The sequence below is a fragment of the Heterodontus francisci genome, chromosome 25 (assembly GCF_036365525.1).
Source record: "Heterodontus francisci isolate sHetFra1 chromosome 25, sHetFra1.hap1, whole genome shotgun sequence".
NCBI lineage: Eukaryota > Metazoa > Chordata > Chondrichthyes > Heterodontiformes > Heterodontidae > Heterodontus > Heterodontus francisci.
The window spans coordinates 35,455,079-35,471,698 of record NC_090395.1 but is presented as its reverse complement, the minus strand read 5'-3'; the positions used below and the strand labels follow the sequence as shown (position 1 = coordinate 35,471,698).

The following is a 16,620-nucleotide window of genomic DNA, read 5'->3' as shown; positions in this document are numbered from 1 at the left end:
TATCTAAGTGAACCCAGATGACTGATGAACTGGAGAAGACTATCCTGTTCTATTCTTCAAAATAAGCAGCTTCTGGATACTGAGCTGCCCACTCCAAGCAACAGTACTGCCCACCCCCATCCCAACCCATTCAAAAGCCTGTCTCCAGCCAACCTAGGTGAAAATTGGCAATCAGCTAGATTCATTAGACTGATAACTGTGCAATTATCGAAGAGTGTTTCTGCTAAGATAAAAATTAATGGCTGTATTTAAAAAAGTATTAAAATAGCAAGTCCAACTGATATTATTGCAACCATAGTTGTCCGTGTCATGTGGATCTATATTTTCCGCTCAACGCAATTTTACACCACATCTACAAAAAATAGATTCTATCTTACTGAGATACTTTACCAGCAATAAATTGAAAGTGACCAGAAACATCAGAGATTGATATTAAAAATGTAAGCTTTATGATTTGAATTATGACAGAACTCCTATTCATCAGATGCAGAATATCCATGTTAGAGGTCTCATAAAAATAGATGACTTAAAAGTAAACTCAATTAAGATTACATTACACCACTGTCATTAGGTAAAGTGGAATATTAGTCACAATTCAATTATTACTTTAATTATAAAACATCCCTAGAAAATCAGAGTTCTCAATGAAATATAGAACATAGAACATTACAGCGCAATACAGGCCCTTCGGCCCTCGATGTTACGCCGACCTGTGTATGTACTAATATGTACTAATTAAGTGGACTAGAAAAACACACACAATATTTCTGGTTATTTGTCAACATGTAAACATTCTTTATTAGTTGATGTACCAAGTTAAACTGCAGGCAATCATAAACATCCCAGGATTCAAGGTATGGTAAGTTCTTAGGCTACTTGCAATGTAAACTGTGAAGAGGGCACAGGCTACAAAGAGATATGGACAGGTTAAGTGAGTAGGCAACAAGGTGAAAGATGTAGCATAATGTGGGGAAGTGTGAATTAATTCACTTTGGTAATAAGAACAGAAAAGCAGAATTTTTTTTAAAAGGTGTGAAACGTCTAAAAGTTGATGTTCAGAGGAACTTGGGTATACTTGTACAAGGAACACAGAAAGTTAGCATGCAGGTACAGCAAGCAATTAGGAAGGCAAATGGCATGTTAGTCTTTATTGCAAGGGGATTGGAGTACAAGAATAAGGAAGTCTTGCTACAATTGTATAGGGCTTTGATGAGAACACACCTGGAATACCGTGCGCAGTTTTGATCTCCATCTCTGAGGATATACTCACATTGGAGGCAGTACAACGAAGGTTCACTAGATTGGCTCCTGGGATGAGAGCGCAGTCCTATGATGAGAAGCTGAGTAAATTGGGCCTATGTGTCTGGAGTTTAGAAGAATAAGGGGTGATCTCATTGACACATACAAGATTCTGAAGGGGCTTGAGAGGGTAGACACAAAAGTCGCTTTCTCTGTCTGGGGAATGTAGAACACATGGCCACAATCACAGGATAAGAGGTCAATCATTTAGGACTGAGATGAGGAGAAATGTCTTCACTTAAAGGGTTGTGAATCGTTAGAATGCTCTACACCAGAGGGTTGTAGATGCTCCATTGCTGAATACATTTAAGGCTGTAATAAACAGATTTTTGGTCTCTCAGGGAATCAAGGAATATGGGGAGCAGGCGGGAAAGTGAATTTGAGGCAAAACATCAGCCAAGATCATACTGAATGAGACAGCAGGCTCAAGGGGCCATATGGTCTACTCCTGCTCCTATTTCTTGTGTTCTCTGCACAATTAAAAAATCCATCATATTTAATGATACTCCTTTACAAAAGTGCAGAGCAGTTCCTTGGCTACAAGCAAAGAATCATTTGTTAACATAATTTGTTACAGTTAATGCATATAAACAAGTACATTATGAATTCTACACATGAATGTTCCTTCAAGACATCCATAATTAAATCTTCCTGCTATAAATTGTGATCTTACAGGAAGTGCATCTACACATTTCTACCCACCTACATTTATAAATGGACATATTCAAATTTATTGAATTAAAAATCCCATGCAATTTTGAGGAATTATTATTCATTACTTTATAAGAGCCATTTTTCTTGTATTTGTGGTATTTATAGGGGTTTTGAGGCCTTTTAAGAAAAACACCTTCCATCCTCAATAAAAACTGAGCCACTTAGTATTTTCTTCAGTCTGACAAATGTGTATTGAGAGTCTCAACTCTTCAGTTTAGAAAAAGGCTCTATTTATTATAACAAAAAATGGAAATGGAGTAAGCATAGGAAAAGTAGTAGGCCATTGAGCTGCACAAGGCTGTTATGCCATTCAATTAAACCATGGCTGATCTGCACCCTCAACTCTATTTAGCTGCCTTTGCTTCATAGCCCATGATACCCTTACCTAATAAAAATATGTCAAGCTAAGTCTTGAAAATTTCAAAGGACCCAGCTGTTTGCGGAAGAGTGATATAGATTTCTATTTTTGTCATTTCACTCTAAAATGGCTTAGGTCTAATTTTAAGGTTGTGCATCCTTGTTCAATACTCCCCGACAAGAGGAATTCTCTATATGAACCTTATCTAATCCTTTCATAATTTTAAACATGTCAGTTGGTTCACCCCTCACCCGTATGTGCTGAAGGAAATACAAATCAAGTTTATGCAACTTGTTCTCATAGGACCCTTTAAGCCCAGACATAATTTTGGTGAATTTGCCTATTCCAAGGACAATATATCCTTCCAGAGATGCAGTGCCCAAAACTAAACGCACTATTCAAGGTGGAGTCTGCCCAAGACTCTGTACAACTGAAGCATAATTTCTTCTACTTTGTAGTCCAGTCCCTATGAAATAAAGCCCAGCATCACATTTGCATTTTTGATTTTTCTTTGTTGCTTGTGTACTAGATTTTAGTGAATTGTGTAAATCCCTTTGCTCTGCCACAGTTCCTAGTCTCGCAATTCTGAGATGTCTTTCTCAGATCCAGAGTGAATGACTTCACCCTTTCCCTGTAGTATCTGCCACAGCTTTGTCCACTTAGTTAATTTGTGTATGCCGTTTTGAAACTTCCTGCTCCTCATAACTTAGTGTCACCTGCAAACTTGGATATACAACTCTCCGCTGCTTTATCCAAGTCGTTAATATATATATGGCAGAAAGTTGAGGTTCCAGTACTGATCCTTAGGGAACTCTAGTTCTGACACCCCACATATCAGTACATTCCTTCATCCCTAATCTCCGTCTCCTACCATCCAACCAATTTCCAACCCATTTCACAAGGTTACCTACAATTCTGTGCGCTTTTATTTTTGCTAATCATCTCTTATCAAATGCCTTCTACAACTCCCCTGTCCACCATGTTAGTGACATTCTCTAAAAATTAAACAAGATCAGTCAGATATGATGAACCCTTCAATCAGCTCATATTTGTTCAGTATTCAGTCACGCTATCCCCAATGATACACTTTAGTAACTTCCAATAACTGATCTTAAATTGACTTTCCTTGTTTCTCCCTCTCTCCTTTCTTAAATTATGGATTGAATTTATAACTTTTCTTCACAAAAATAAAATTCCTGAATCTCTAGAGTTTTGGAAAATTATGACCAAGACATCTGCAATTTCCCCACTTGTTACTTTTAATATCCTAAGGTGGAAACCATCAGGTCCTATCTTGTCTATATTAAGTTCAATTATTTCCTCCATTTCCATCTCTTACTTATATCAAATCCAACAAGTTTTTAACTTCCCTTGAACAACTGGTATTTTTCCTCTTCCTCTACTGTGAAAATAGATTATACTCTCCCTTGCATCTGTCTTTAATAAGCGCACATTCCCCTTATCACTCTTTCTCTTAATATCTTTATAAAAACTTTTACTATGAATACTTTGCGCCTGTCTTCACAAAAGAGGGGGACGATGCAGATATTGTCATTAAGGAGGAAGAGTGTGAAGTATTGGATATGATAAACACAGGGAGAGAGGAAGTATTAATGGGACTAGCATCCTTGAAAGCTGATAAATCACCAGGGCCAGATGACATGTATCCTAGGCTGTTAAAAGAAGCAAGACAGGAAATAGCAGAGGGTCTGACTATCATTGTGCAGTCCGCACTGGATACAAGTGTGGTGCCGGAAGATTGGAGAACTGCTAACATTGTACCTCTGTTTAAAAAGGGAGAGAAGGATAGACCGAATAATTACAGGCCAGTCAGTCTAACCTCAATAGTGGGCAAATTATTGGAATCTATTCTGAGAGACGGGATAAACTGACACTTAGAAAGGCACAGGTAATCAAGGATAGTCAGCATGGATTTGTTAAGGGAAGATCTTGTTTGACCAACTTTATCCAATTTTTTGAAGTAGTAACAAGGAAGATAGATGAGGGTTGTGCAGTTGATGTGGTCTACACAGGTTGGTAGGTAAATTGGCCATTATAAATTGCCACTAGTATAGGTAGGTGGTAGGGAAATATAGGGACAGGTGGGGATGTTTGGTAGGAATATGGGATTAGTGTAATGGGTGGTTGATGGTCGGCACAGACTTGGTGGGCCGAAGGGCCTGTTTCAGTGCTGTATCTCTAAACTAAACTAAACTACATGGATTTTGGCAAGGCTTCTGACAAGGTCTCACATGGCAGACTGGTTTAAAAAAATATAAGCCCATGAAATCCAGGGAAATGCAGCAAGGTGGATACAAAACTGGCTCAGTGACAGGAAACAAAGGGTAATTGCAAACGGCTCTTTTAGCGACTGGAGGGCTGTTTCCAGTGGCGTTCCACAGGGCTCAGTACTGGGTTCCCCTGCATCTTGTGGTGTATATTAACGATTTGGACGTAAATGTAGGGGGTATAATCAAGAAGTTTGCGGACGACACAAAGGTTGGCAGTGTGGTAGATAGCAAGGAGGATAGCTGTAGGCTACAAGAAGATATTGCTGGTCTGGTCAGATGGGTAGAAAAGTGGCAAATGGAATTCAACTTGCAGAAGTGTGTGGTGATGCATTTAGGGAGGTCAAACAAGGCAAAGGAATACACGATTAATGGGAAAATACTGAGAAGTGTAGAGTAAGTGAAGGACCTTGGAGTGAATGTCAGTTCCCTGAAGGTAGCAGCCCAGGTCGATAAGGTGGTTAAGAAGGCATATGGAATCCTTTCCTTTATTAGCCGGAGTACTGCATGCAGTTCTGGTCATCTCATTACTGAAAGGATGTAATTGTGCTAGAGAGGGTACAGAGGAGATTTACAAGGATGCTGCCAGGACTGGAAAAATGCAGTTATGAGGAAAGATTGGATAAGCTGGGGTTGTTCTCCTTAGAATAGAGAAGGCTGAGGGGCGATCTGATTGAAATGTTGAGGGGCCTGGATAGAGTGGAGGTGAAGGGTCTATTCACCTTAGCAGAGAGTTCAGTGAGGAGCGGACATAGATTTAAAGTGATTGTTAGACACATTAGAGAGGAGGCGAGGAAAAGCTTTTTCACCCAGAGGGTGGTGGTGGTCTGGAACTCACTGCCTGAGAGGGTAGTTGAGGCAGAGACCCTCAACTCATTCAAAAGGAGTCTGGATATGCACCTCAAGTGCTGTAAGCTGCAGGGCTATGGACCAAATGCTGGAAGGTGGGATTAGAATAGGTGGGTTGTTTGTCAGCCAGCAAGTGGCCTCTTGCTATGCCTTAAACTTTCTATGATTCGATAAGCTTTGATATCCTATGCATTTTGGTTTTCATACTCCCCTTTTGTATCTTTTATTACTTTCTTTGCATGCTTTTATAGCTCTTTACAGCTCTCCCAGGGTGCTGGATTTTCATTCTTCTTGAGATTTGTATAAGCCGTCTGAAAACTTCCACATTTTGTCTGGTGGTTTTATCAACAAGAGGGGCTGATGAAATCAATTTGAAGGTATGCCCAAGGGCCATTAGGGGCCGGGACACTCTGAAGGAAGGCTCTATTGGAGCCAGGTGCCAGGTTATGCTGAAGGCAAATCAGACATTCAGCTACTCTACTGGAGATACCCTTCTTCAGTCCACCATTCTACTTTAAGGATTTTATCAATAGCTGTTTCACTGTAATAGTGGCCATCTATAGGTTGACGGTGAACATCTCAAAAAAAACTCCTCTGCCATAGTAGGGAATCGCAGACAGCAGGAAAATAAACAGATGTTGGTTGAAGTATCAAAAGACAGTTCTTAGAAAGGTTAGACTGCCCCCCATATATAAAGGTTTGGTGAGCCCAAGCAGTTGTCTGGGACCGAAGCTTACCCTCCTCATGCCACACGAGGGTGACTGGATAGGGTGGCCACGATTCCTGGAGAGACAGCATATCATACTGACAAATGATCTTCTGCAGCGGAAAAAATAGTGCACTTTAACCTCGCCTATAAAACAGACCCGGATCCTTTTATGTAGCATGTCCCATAATTGCTTAAAGAGTACAGCATGAGTCGGAGGTTTACAGTCAGAGGTTTGCCAATCATTCCAATGCATAGTGTTAATAGCATAGTCACTATCAGACCACATATTAACCTTTTGTTCGGCAGTTTCAACTACCACCACCACTAAGGCTGCTATCTCAGCATATTATGCAGAATGTATACCGATACTGAATAACACAGTTGAGAATGACAAGAACAAATCCAGTCGCGGGCTTCCCTTTCTCATGAAATGAAGAGCCTGTGATGTAAATGTCAGGAGCATCTTTGATCGCCGACTTCTTAACTGGATATGCTGCAAAGTTAAGGAAGGGGAGCGGACAATCACGACCCTCTCCCACACACTGCATTGTTTGAGGTTGTAGGGTGGTGCATTTGGTTTAATGTCCAAGTGACACTCCATTAGTAGCGAAGTCCTATGACTTAGTCAAGCAGGAGACCAATATGTCACAAACAAATTCAGCAAAGCGTGTGGGGAGTATAAGATGATCGGCTGCAAGCCTGTGATGAATGTAATACTTTTTACTGCCCAGAAGGTAGCTAACAAAGGCCAGTCCCAGGGGACATAGGTTTTCTCAACTCTAGTGGCGATTTGTGATGCATATGTGATCGGCAACAGCTTACCCTGTATGCCCTGACAGAGTACTGCAGTCAAGCTTTGGTTGGTTGCCCCATTTCGAACTGGGAGCGCTAGCTAGGGTCTGGGGCTATTAAACATGTTGCCTGCATTACGGCAGGTTCGCTGGACCGGATATTGTCAGCGTGCTACAGTGTCCAATTGGACTGTACATGGTCTCTCTTCCCTCTCAGTAGGTTTATATAGAGACTTTGCCAATTCAGGAAACCTCAGGATACACATTCTCTGATAACCGACTAGTCAGAGAAAAGATCGCAAAGCAGTTTTAGAAGTGCGCAGTGGGGTGGTCTTAGAATAGTCTGTATCTTCAGCGCATCCGGTTCCTGACCATTGGCGGAGACACACACCCAAAAAGGTGTGATGCAGGGATGCGCCAGTTGTACCTCGTGGAGATTGAGTTTTATCCTGCTTTCTGCAAGAACTGTAGCTCTTCGAAGAGCAAGACATGCTCTCCCTTAGTGGTGGTAGCCAACAGTAAATCATCGACATATTGTAACAAACATTCTGGTTACAAAAAGGTTTTAATAGCTGTGGCCACATGTTTATGGAAAATCATTGGCACATTTCCACAAGCCTTGTGGAAAGCAAGTCCACATAGAACTGATCTTCAGACATAAAAGCAAATTCATACTGGTCACCCCATCAAACGGGGTTGCTCCAGAAGAGTTAGCAATATCCAACATAAAAAAAAGAGCTGAGCCCGGTGGGATTTGGGACAGGAGGGTTTGAGTTCCTCATACCACTGGAGTGTATTCTGGCATGGCAGCATTCAATTTACAATAATAAATAGTCAGGTGCCTGTTGCCATCAGGTATTTTTTAAACTGGCCAGATTAGTGAATTTGTCACGAATGTGCCTTTTCTAATAACACCCCGCTGTAATAGAGATAGTACCGTTGCACGAACATAGGAGTGGAAGTTTTTCAGAATAAGAGTACTGTTTGACAAAGGAATGCTGAGCCTGTTAACGGCCTCTTCAACATTCAGGTGCACACAGACATGCTTTGATTTTGCAAAAACCTCAGTATACTTCTGGACAAGCGCGTTCATCATGGGTTCGGAATGCACAAAAGGAGATTACTGTTCTCCCTTTTTAATTGCACATAACAAGTGAGCATCCGGGATTTCCGTCAAGGGTTGGGACAAACCACGCCCCCCGCCAGACCCGAGGGACTCATTCGCGACGTCCAAAAAGACAACATATTGTCCCAGCACATTGGTTGCTAAAATCCCTCTCCCATCCGTACTGCACATAACAACCGAGGACCACACTTCACATATCACAGAATCCATCAGTAACCCGACAATAGGAACTTCTGTGCCACCTGACAGAATCCATTAAAGCCCGCTAAAAGTGAACTTTTCCCTCTAGCTACTGGTAGAGTTCTGGAAATGGGGTATGAATGACAGTCACAGTCGACTATGTCGACAATCATCATCTGCTGCTGGCCCCCATTAACGATAGCAAACACCACTGGTTGAGTATGACAATCACTTCGGAACCCCATCGACTATGCTGGGGAGCCAAAATCTTTCATTGTTGCCCCACTTCTCCCCATCCTTCTGGTGGTGGAGTCAGAGGAGCTGAAGGTATAGTCATCATGGAACCGAGGCTCCCATCTGTCGCCCAATTATGTCTGAGGTCATAAACATAGTCATCATTTTATCAAATTCCTCCTGTAGTTTGTCAACCTTTACCACGACCGAAGGAGTCCAGGGGTTGGGCCACCCCTGAACACGATAGGGAACAGGAGGTTGCCTTTGTAACTTTGGTACTTGTCTTTTCCTTCCCCACCAACAATCCTTCGCTGTGTGTCCGGTCTCCTGCATCTATAACAAGGTGGCACAGTACTGGCAAAAGTGCAAATTCAGCCTCATCCACTGAAACCTCACTGTCTGCAACGTCAAGGCAGCTGCCAGTAATAAAGATGACGCTGCTCAATTTATCACAAAAAACAAATTAAGCCCAAATCCCCAAAATGGCTGCAATCACTGCCTCCATCCCACCCCCAACAGTACCCCGCTCCCTTCTGCCACTGCGCTTCTCTTCGCTGCTCCCTCCCGCACCTGTATGCTCGTCGCTCACTCCTGCCTAACCACTGCCTTCTCTCAGTTGCTTGCGCCCTGCATTGCGATTCGGCAGCTCATTCCCCGCCGCTTCTTCGGGCGCACGACAGGGAGCGATCGGCCAAGAAGGGGAAGCAGCAAGGCCTGGAACTATCAGCCGGGGCTGGGGTGGGGGTGGTAAAGCGGGGTGCAAGTGGCAAGGCCAGGATTGAGTGGTTGAGGAGAGGCAGCTGCAAGGCTGGGAGCAAGCGGCCCCGCAAGCCAGGTGCTGACGTAGGCTGCGCATGCGCAGCACCATACTGGGCAGGAAGAAACTGTTCTGCACATGTGTGCAGCTGGGAACACACTGATGACGTCAGTACTTGGCTGCATTGTCAGGAGTCACTTTGTAACAAGTTACTGTCCGTCAGTAAGGTCCTTCTACTGCTGAAACAGTTTTCCCAGTTGGGGAATGTTATCGCGCACCACAAGCGATGCCTGTTTAGCACCGCATAAGATTTGTTCCCAATTGCTGAACCTATCTACCACCAAGCCCACAGCGCTTTTGATGAAAACACATTTAAATTGTTCCTAGTTATGGAAATCGTAGGCAGTGTCGCTCAGAGATCTGAGATGAATGGACTGTGCGCGCCTATACAGGTCCACCAGCCTAATAGAGAAATGCGTTGAGCTTTCATTGGGACCATGCTTTGCTCGCGTGCACACCCCTAACATGTCAATGACATTAATGCCTAAGGCGCGCACAGTCCCCCAATGAGGTAAATGCTATCCGTGCCCATCACCATCACAACAGTGGCCCTAACTCCTGGGTCAAGGGCACCCTAATAAAAAAAACACCTTTATATCCTCGTCCTCCAGGTCTGAGTGAACCTGGACGCAAGTTTCGATCTTGGTGCTTGTTTCGAAGGGACAGTTACCAATTTCAATAATTCCTAACTCTATAGACAGGGCCTCAGCCTCCACTGCCCTTACAGGGATTGAAATTGTAGCCTCGGTAACGGTGTCTGGGAGACCAACTGCTGTACCCAAAATGAGCGCTCTCCCGTGTGAAACCACATTAGCGGGCCACTCTTCTGGCGCTGGGATCTCCGGATAAATCCCATAGCTATTATCATCCCAGCTGAACTGCACCCCCCAGACTATTCCTTATGCAGTTAAACTCAAGACCATAGCATCACGCTGCCTTAGCTGACCTTGTTACACACAATGTTCAGCCTCCCGTGCAGGCCTGCTTGTCATCACCCACAGGGCACCTCGGGCATCCTCGAAATCCTGTTCCAAATTCTCCAAGTTCCAGACTTTGGCCTCTAACTCATGGTTATGTTCTCTTATTTTCTGGGTCCCCAGCTTTGCGCAGCCAGGTCAGCGTGCATTTGAGGTCACTCAATTTGTCCTCTAACTTCTGGTGTTCTAATGCCCACTGTTTCTTTTCTTTAATAAAATGTTCATTTAACTACTCCTTCTCTTCTTGGAGCTTTTCCTCTCTCAAATCTTTGCACTATGTTTACAAATAGGTCACGTACTTCAATAGATGCTTCCCTTTTTTGATTTAAACTTGCCCAGGTTGATCTGATCCTGGACCCAATCGACAGCTTTCTTCCCCTCTGAATTCCCAAGAAATGAAACCAAGTCATGGCAGAAAGATTCTCAAACTCCCTGTCTCTGGCACACAAAATAAGGTTGCCCTATACTTAGTTCCTGAGCTCCCCCCAAAGGTCATCAGGATCCCACTTAAGCCAAATAAAACTTTAAAATAAAAAACAACTGTCTTGTCACTCCTGGCTGGCTCGCCACTTTGTTGGAATTCAGAGTATCAGAATCAACTAACCCTTTATTCCCTTATTCTCAAGTTCCGAAGTGATAATCCTGTTCAGTGACAGTGATTTATTTTAATCAGTATAAGAAAGGCTTGACACATGCCAATGTCAGAGCAGTACTATCAAAATGCAACAGCATTACCAGTATGCCCTGGGGAGCAGCGTAATCTCCACATGACAACACCAAACAGTTGTGCCCAGTCGTACCAGTCAATGTGACACATACATGTATGTGAATCCTCTACCAGCCTGTCCTCCTTGGTCCATCTGTGAGTTGGACCAAATCTCCTCTGCTCGAATATCTCTCCCCTCTCTGCTCAGGGCATCCCTTGTTATACCTCCTTTACACAGCAAGTCTATGGAGACCAATCATCACCTTGCTATTATTTGACCAGCCCAATTATAAAAGACGTCATTTAACCATCTGTCCGCTCAAACCAGGTCAAGCTCTCAGGATCTCTGACTTCCCACGCTCAAACTCTTATGAGCTCCAAAACGTTTCAATGCCAAGCTTGACTAAAGCAAGAAAAACATGGTGGCTAGGTACTCGGCTATTTTGTCTCGGCTCTACCCACATCTGGGCCTCAGATTCTGCTAAGTTGTTTTATCTTTTAGTTCTCACACAGCAAGGTGCCCGTTTTCACACACTACTAGATTTCTGCTCAAGTTTACTTTTTGACCATTTGGTTCCTTATCAACTTTTCAGGCCAATAAAACATTTGGTCATTGAAAGTCCAAACCACAGTTTCCCATCATGCCAATTCTCAACCACTTTTACCCAGAGCGCATCACAAGCAGGATTAAAAAATACAGTTCAGTATAAGCATTATCATATCAGCTAACAAAGCTCTAATTTACAATCATAGCATTTAAGCTAGTTGATTAATTGTTAATTAGCAAAAAAAATCTGATGTCGGGATTTCCCAGGATTCATAAAACAATATGTTTCCTTACAGTCAGATTGTTAACTAATTCTGGTTCATGACTCATCACTAAATCTAGAATGGCATTAAACCTGTCAATTCTAAAACACAGTGTTGTAGAAAACTGCCCCAAATACATTCTAGAAATTCAAAGCCTTTACTACTTAAGTTATTTTGCTTCTCCATGGCTATGTGAAATTTAAAATCTCCTATTACATCTGCATTGTTCCTGGTACATGTCTCCTGGGTCTGTGTTCATACAGCCCCCACTACATTATTCCTATCAGGAGATTTGTAGATAACTCCCACTAGAGTCTTGCATCCTTTTCTGTTCCTTAGCTCTATCTATATTATTTCCACCGTCAGTTCACACTAAATGACATCCTTTCTTTCTATCGTTCTAATTGTGTATTTCATCAATGTGGCAACAGGGGGGCATTTTGTGCAAAACCTGGATGGAACCTGACCCCCGACTTCAAGAAGCTAGAATAAACGGATTCAACAGTGGTACAAGGGAGTTTCAGGTAGAAACAAAGAAATGATGCAGTCTGACTTCTAATGGGATCTAAATATGTTAAACCGTCTTTTTTACTTTCTAGAACATGATGTTTAACTGAGATACAATATTGCAACTGAAAATACTTTCAATTTTCAAACAAATTCAAATCTAAATGATTAATAACCAAGCTCCAGCTTTCAGGCTCCTGTTAATCAATTTTTCAGAAAATAATTTAGTAAATATATTTAGGTAAATAACTGTGCACGTAACTTTTCAACTAAACAGTAAAACTTCATATATTATGTAATAGTTTTCAGCAGACAAAATTCTCCAATAACAAGATTTTTAAATGCTGCTTTTTAAACAGACAAACTTGACCTCGTAGATCCAGCTACAAAGAGAAGAAATTCCCATTCAGAAGTTAATTATACCAATTTTATTTTTTCCTGGGGTTGGGATTTGAAGGGTGAGGGGAAGAGAAATGGGATGGGACAATGCAGCTCCAAGAGTTCAACCACTTTCATCTCCTTCTAATTGGTCCAGGCTGAAATCCTAATATGTCATTTAACCCTCTATGAGAACATCCTAAGCCAGATTTGAATCAATAGGAAGGCTGGATAGATTTTATGAACAACACTTACTAACCAAACACTTGTAGCATTGCGCATGGTGCAAAGGAAATGGAATAGATCAGGATGCGTCTTAGTTCACAGCAGAATTAGAAATTCCACCTTCTCGGAGAGTTGCTTTTCTGCACGTTTTTGAGGGATCTACTTTTCAGCAAATCAGAATGCATAAGATCATTAGCCAATGAAAAAGTAGGACTTCAGTTTCTTCTCTGGTGTTAGGATGTGTGTGGTGTGCTGTATGCAAGATTTTTGTTACAGACCTACAGAAGATCATGCTAGAAAAGCTGGAAAGGCTGGAGAGTTGATTTTCCTATGAAATTTGTATCTGAAGCAATGTTTTAGCAGATTTATAATCCATATTAATCAGTTTTGTTATGATAGGGCTCTATGCTATATCCTAATATTTAACAATTGTTTTTTGAGATACAGCACTGAAACAGGTCCTTCGGCCCACCGAGTCTGTGCTGACCATCAACCACCCATTTATACTAATCCTACATTAATCACATATTCCTCCCATATCCTCTCAATTCCCCTACCACCTACCTACACTAGGGGCAATTTACAATGGCCAATTTACCTATTAACCTGCAAGTCTTCGGCTGTGGGAGGAAACCGGAGCACCCGGCGGAAACCCACGCGGTCACAGGGAGAACTTGCAAACTCCGCACAGGCAATACCCAAAATCGAACCGGGTAACTGGAGCTGTGAGGCTGCGGTGCTAACCACTGCACCACTATCTTCTTCAATATCTTTTATTTTGTACTGAAAGCTGAGAAAATACACAATGCTTAAATTCATTATGGCAGAGGCTATTTTTATGTACATATTGAATAAATGTGAACCCAATGATTTTGTCAAAAGGAAACGGCAGGTTCTGGTATGAGGACAAGAAAACCTGACAATAAATTATCATAATATTAAATGACAGACATGAGCTAGTCTCACATCAGTAATGTGTTTAATCTGTTATGCAAATTTATGCAGGTTCTAAATTACATGACTAGTCTCTAACAGAATTATTTAACTTTCATCTATTTGTCAGTTAATCCCCAATGAAAACCAAACTTACATGACATGGAAGCAAACTTATATGCCATCATATCATATCTGTAACCGTATATATGTCCTTTTGTATGTTAGTCTCTCCTGCCTAGCACCCTATCACGGATTATTCCTTTCGTTCTCCACACTCACAACTGTACTTGCTTAAAACCCATTAGTTCTCTAACTTTTCCAGTCTGATGAAAGTTCATCAACCTGAAATATTAACTCCATTTCTCTCTCCACAGAGGCTGCACGACCTGATTATCCAAATTCCCCTCATGGTCCCCATGTTAGCCAATATTGTGAACAATTCTCTCTCCAGGTGTTGTCCATCGCTCCTTTAATCTGCCATCACCCTTCTCCTCAAAACACCAACCCTTGACCCAACCACCCTTGCAAACTACTGTCCCATCCCCAAAGTCTTTGAACATGTTGTCCCCTTCCAAATCCCTTCCCATCTTTCCCAGATCGCCATTTTTGAATACCTCCAGTCTGGTTTCCGCCCCTGCCACAGTACCCAAAACAAATGGCATCCTATGTGACTGTGACAAAGATAAGCTTTCCCTCCTTGTCCTTCTCGACCTGTCTGCAGCCTTTGCATGGTTGACCACACCATCCTCCTCCAACACAGGGCGGCACAGTGGCGCAGTGGTTAGCACCGCAGCCTCACAGCTCCAGGGACCCGGGTTCGATTCCGGGTACTGCCTGTGTGGAGTTTGCAAGTTCTCCCTGTGTCTGCGTGGGTTTTCTCCGGGTGCTCCGGTTTCCTCCCACAAGCCAAAAGACTTGCAGGTTGATAGGTAAATTGGCCATTATAAATTGTCACTAGTATAGGTAGGTGGTAGGGAAATATAGGGACAGGTGGGGATGTTTGTTGGGAATATGGGATTAGTGTAGGATTAGTATAAAATGGGTGGTTGATGGTCGGCACAGACTCGGTGGGCCGAAGGGCCTGTTTCAGTGTTGTATCTCTAATCTAATCTAAAAAACCTCTCCACCATCGTCCAGCTGGGTGGGACTGCTCTCACCTGGCTCCATTCTTATCTATCTAATCGCAGCCAGAGAATCACTTGCAATGGCTTCTCTTCCTGCTCCCGCACCATTATCTCTGATGTACCCCAAGGATTTATCCTTGGCCCCCTTCATATTTCTCATTTACATGCTGCTCCTCAGCATCATCATTCAAACGCACAGCGTTAATTTGCACATGTATGCTGGCACCCAGCTCTACCTCACCACCACTTCCCTCAACTCAATTGTTGCTAAATTATCAGACTGCTTATCTGACATTAGTAACTGGATGAGCAGACATTTCCTCCAATATTGGGAAGACTGAAGCCATTATTTTCAGCCCCCACTGCAAACTAAGTTCCCTAACTACCGACTCCATCTCTCTCCCTGGCAACTGTCTGAGATTAAGCCAGTCTGTTCATAACCTTGGTATCACATTTGACCCCAAGATGAGCTTCCGACCTCATCTTAGTGATGGCACAAAGCGCCTAATTCCACCACCATAACATCACCTGACGTCACCTCCGCCTCAGCTCAACTGCTGCTGAAACCCTCATTCATGTCACCTTTACCTCTAGACTTGGTTATTCCAATGCACTCCTGGCTGGGCTCCCACATTCCACTCGCCGTAAACTTGAGATCATCCAAAACTCTGCTGTCCGGGTCTTAACTCGCACTAAATCCTGTTCTCCCATCACCCCTATACTCACTGACCTACACTGGTTCCCAGTCAAGCAACGTCTTGATCTTGAAATTGTCATCCTTGTTTTCAAGCCCCTCCCGGTCTCTGTAATCTCCTCCAGCCCCAAAACTCTCCAAGATATCTGCGCTCCTCTAAATCTGGCCTCTTGTGCATCCCTGATTTTAATCACTCCACCATTGGTGGCTGCGCCTTCAGTTGCCTAGCCCCAAGCTCTAATACCCTCCCTACACTCTCCAGCTTGCTTTCCTCCTTTAAGACACCCCTTAAAACCTACCTCTTTGACTAAACTTTTGATCATCTGACCTAATACCTCCTTTTGTGGCTCGGTGTCATACTTTCTTTTATAATGCTGTGAAGCGCCTTGGGATGCTTTATTACATTAAAGGCACTATATAACTATCAGTTATCGTTGTTGACCTGCTCAGTTTTTCCAGCATTTTCTGTTTTTATTTCAGATTTCCAGCATCTGCAATATTTATGTTTGTATATGTATGTGGAAAGTTCATTTCAGGAAAATACCTTCTATAGCTATTTCCAAACAATGATCATAATTAACATACTCTCATTCCAAAGGATAAAACAGCCTCCATATTAAAAATGAAACTGAATGCATGCTGTCTATATTGGGAATTAGGCATATCTTTGAACTTCCAGTCACACATTCCATACTTCTGGCAGTTCCAGAATATTCAGGAAATTTTTCCCCATATATAGAGATGGGATGGAAACAAAGGAAACATGGCATCTATCCCAGTATCCCATTAAGAGCCCACTAAGGTGTACTGCTTTTAAAATTGTGAAAGCACAAAATGAATTAAGCTTCACAGCCAGTCATCAACGTCAGGGACACATCGAGCTTCTGTAAACCAATCA

At 42.5% G+C, this 16,620-nt stretch overlaps 1 protein-coding gene across 6 annotated transcripts in view; it reads right to left on the bottom strand.

The window, feature by feature from the left end:
- Positions 1–16,620, bottom strand: part of LOC137383819 (ankyrin repeat and SAM domain-containing protein 1A-like) — a 549,597-nt gene that overhangs the window by 282,044 nt on the left and 250,933 nt on the right. The window lies entirely within an intron of this gene.